The sequence below is a fragment of the Carlito syrichta genome, unplaced genomic scaffold, assembly GCF_000164805.1.
Source record: "Carlito syrichta isolate Samal-C Ts95f unplaced genomic scaffold, Tarsius_syrichta-2.0.1 Scaffold308813, whole genome shotgun sequence".
In the NCBI taxonomy this organism is placed as follows: Eukaryota; Metazoa; Chordata; class Mammalia; order Primates; family Tarsiidae; genus Carlito; species Carlito syrichta.
In genome coordinates, this window is record NW_007252909.1 from 401,556 (window position 1) to 405,053 (window position 3,498).

Genomic DNA, 3,498 nt, shown 5'->3' on the forward strand with positions numbered 1-3,498 from the left:
AACTCTACCATAAAGCTACAATAATCAAAACAGCCTGGAATTGGTACAAGAACAAGCATATAGACCAATGGAACAGGCTAGAGATTCCAGAAGCAAAACCTCAATTCCTCAATCAACTCATCTTTGACAAAACCTCCACCAACAGCCATTGGGAAGAGGAGAACCTATTCAGCAAATAGTGCTGGGAAAACTGGCTGACCACCTGCAGAAGACTGAAACAGGACCCCTACCTATCACCATACACAAAATCACTCTACACAAAAATCAACTCTAAATGGATCAAAAGCCTCAAACTATAAGAATCCTAGAAGAAAATGTAGGAAATACCCTTAAAGAAATTGGAGTAGGCAGCCAATTCCTGATCAACTCTTCAAAAGTGAATGCCATAAAAGAGAAGATAGACAAGTGGGATCTCATCAAACTGAAAAGCTTCTGCAAAGCAAAAGAAATTATCAAGACAGCAGGGAGGCAGCCCACAGAATGGGAAAAAATATTTGCCAACTGTAAATCTGACAAAGTCCTAACATCCAGGATCTACAAGGAACTCAAACATGCTGAAAGGAAAAAAAAACAAACAACCTATTAAAAAATGGGCAAAAGATATGGATAGACACTTCTCAGAAGAAGACATATGAGCATCCAACAGATAAATGAAACAATACTCAGCCTCACCAATCATCAAAGAAATGCAAATTAAAACCACACTGAGATACCACCTAACTCCAGTCAGGATGACCATCATCAATAACTCAAAAAACAACAGATGCTGGAGAGGATGTGGGGAAAAGGGAACGTTCCTACATTGTTGGTGGTAATGTAATTTAGTACAGCCTCTGTGGAAAACAGTGTGGTGATTTCTAAAAAATCTGAAAATCCGTATGACCCAGCAGTCCCCCTTCTGGGAATATACCCAGAGGAACGCAAATCACTCTGTAAAAAAGATACCTGCACATGCATGTTTATTGTAGCATTGTTCACAGTAAACCCAACCATGCTGCCCGTCAAAAGTGGGCTGGATAAAGAAAATGTGGTACATTTACACAATGGAATACTATACAGCCATAAAGATAAACAAAATCATGAAATTTGCAGCAACCTGGATGCAATTAGAGTCTATAATACTCAGTGATTTATCACAGAAACAAAGATCTGAGTACCACATGTACCCACTCATAAGTGGACCCTGAACATTTTTCATAATACTATAAGAAAGGAATCGGCAGTAGTGAGACATTGCCGGGGGGGGGGACACATAACGTCAATAAGGGTACCCACACTTTACCTGTATGATCACCACGTCTGTACTTAACCCTCATTTGTACCCCCCATTTAAAAAATAAATAAAAATAAATAAATACTGGCACGTGTGGCTTTCAAATTGGTTTGGGGGGGGGTTTCTTCCGCATAGGGGTTAGACCTTTCCCCTGTGACATTTTCTCCTCTTTCTCACAGCGGCAAGAACATTCCTCTGAAAGGCCTGTTCCAAGTGTTGGTCGAGCAGCCAGTGCTGAGGTCCAAGGGGTGCTCCTGCGGTTTAGAGGGCGTGTTTTGTGACACAGAGGGATAGAGGGAAAGAAAGCTTTGAAAAGGCAAATGCCAGGTTCCTTGTGTTCTGGGATATAAAATGTTTCAACACTCCTTCCTTGTTGTGCCGTGTCCAACTCCATTATTGGAAAAGGACATTATATACAAAATTAAAACTCATATTATTCTTTGCTCTCACCATTGTGCTTTTGGATGCCTTTTGTTTAGCTTTGGATTTCCCTAATAATTCTATGTTAAATCCTATCTAAGCCCTTCTACTACATATAAACTTATTGCTTTAGTTATAGCTCTAAGGTTAAAAAAAATACAAAAAAATGTTTAATATAGAATATGTTTTTAATAAAAAAATAATAATTGTATTAAAAAAAGTCTTATGTAGTACATTTTTGTTCTATGGTAAATGACTGGTTGTTTGAAAAAAAAGGGTATAAAATAAAAATAAAAAATTCAAACATAAAAAAATGACTTAAATATGTCAAACATGGTACATAAAAGTCAAAAAACTTTTTGGCCATAAGCCTAATTTAATTATAATACCTTACACTGCTCCTCAGATAACTTGACTTTGTAAAACGTGTCCTGTGTGACAGTTAACTGTAGCCCACTTTACTGTACAAGTGGTTTCCCACTATCCTCCTTCTCCACTTCTTACTTTTACAAAAAATCATTCTTTTATCTTTCTTCAGGTTACCAGTGCTCAACCTCTACAAAATACTAGCTTAGTTTTTACAGACGGCTCCTCTTCTGAAACAGCGGTTACTGTTATTAATGGTGTTACTTCTTGTTTTCAAACATATTATAATTCCACTCAATGAGTTAAGCTGTTTACAGCTTGTCAGGTCTTTACAAAAAATTTTAATCTCGACTCTAACGTTATGTTACAGATATACTATGTCATTGAAAAACTGCCAGTCTTCATGCTGTCTCTTCCTTCTCTCCCACTAACATAATTGTTATTTTAGAAACCATTCAATTACATATTTGTGCTAGCACAGAACCTGTTTATGCTACTCATTATTCATACTCATTCTACCCTTCCTTAGTCCAGTATCTAAAGACAATGCTCTTATTAATGAGACTATATAATTTTTTACTTTTCCTTTATTAACAACTACTGCTTCTCATGCCTTTCATCATCAAAATGCCTAAAGTTTACTTCACCTATTTGGGTTTCGGACCGCCTCATTAAAAATGTCCGGCTTCCCACCCCCACCACAGTACTGCAAAAAGCTACAAACCACCAACTTAGAGACAACTAAAAATACTGACATGTGACTCAAAAGATTTGGTTTGATTTCAAATTACTTCCCTTACTCTCTCTACTGTTTTTATTGCTATACTGGCTATTATAGCAAGCCAGGTGGGTTGTATTTATTCAAAAAAATCTTATCGGACTTATATCCCAAACTCTCCAATATTCCAATCTATTACATAAAATACTAAAATTATTACTGTTTTTACTAATCATTCCTCTTTATTAAAAGGCCCCACTCTTTTCATTGTGGGTCAAAACTATTATTCATCATAATTTTTCCTTTTCAGGTTATTCTAATTCTCCTCCAATATATTTTAGTTTACCTAAAAAATCAAACTACTTACATAAATTATAAATTAACTAATTGTCTTACTTTTTCTAATTCATATAAAAAATTTATGATTCTTAAACAGCCTTCTTATTTAATGGTTCCTATAAATCTTACATCTCTTTGATATAATATATATTGTTTAGTGTTTAGGTATGAGGTTAACTGTTGTCACGACCAAAAAGATTTATAACAACTTTAATTTTAAGAATTACAACTTTAATAGTCATTGCTACATCAGTTTCAGTTTCAGCCATAACCTTAGCTAAAAAAATACATACTACTACATTTACAGATCATTTATCCAAAAATGTCTCATTAACTTTAACAGCTCAAGAAATTATTGACCAAAAATTAGAAAGTAAAGTTA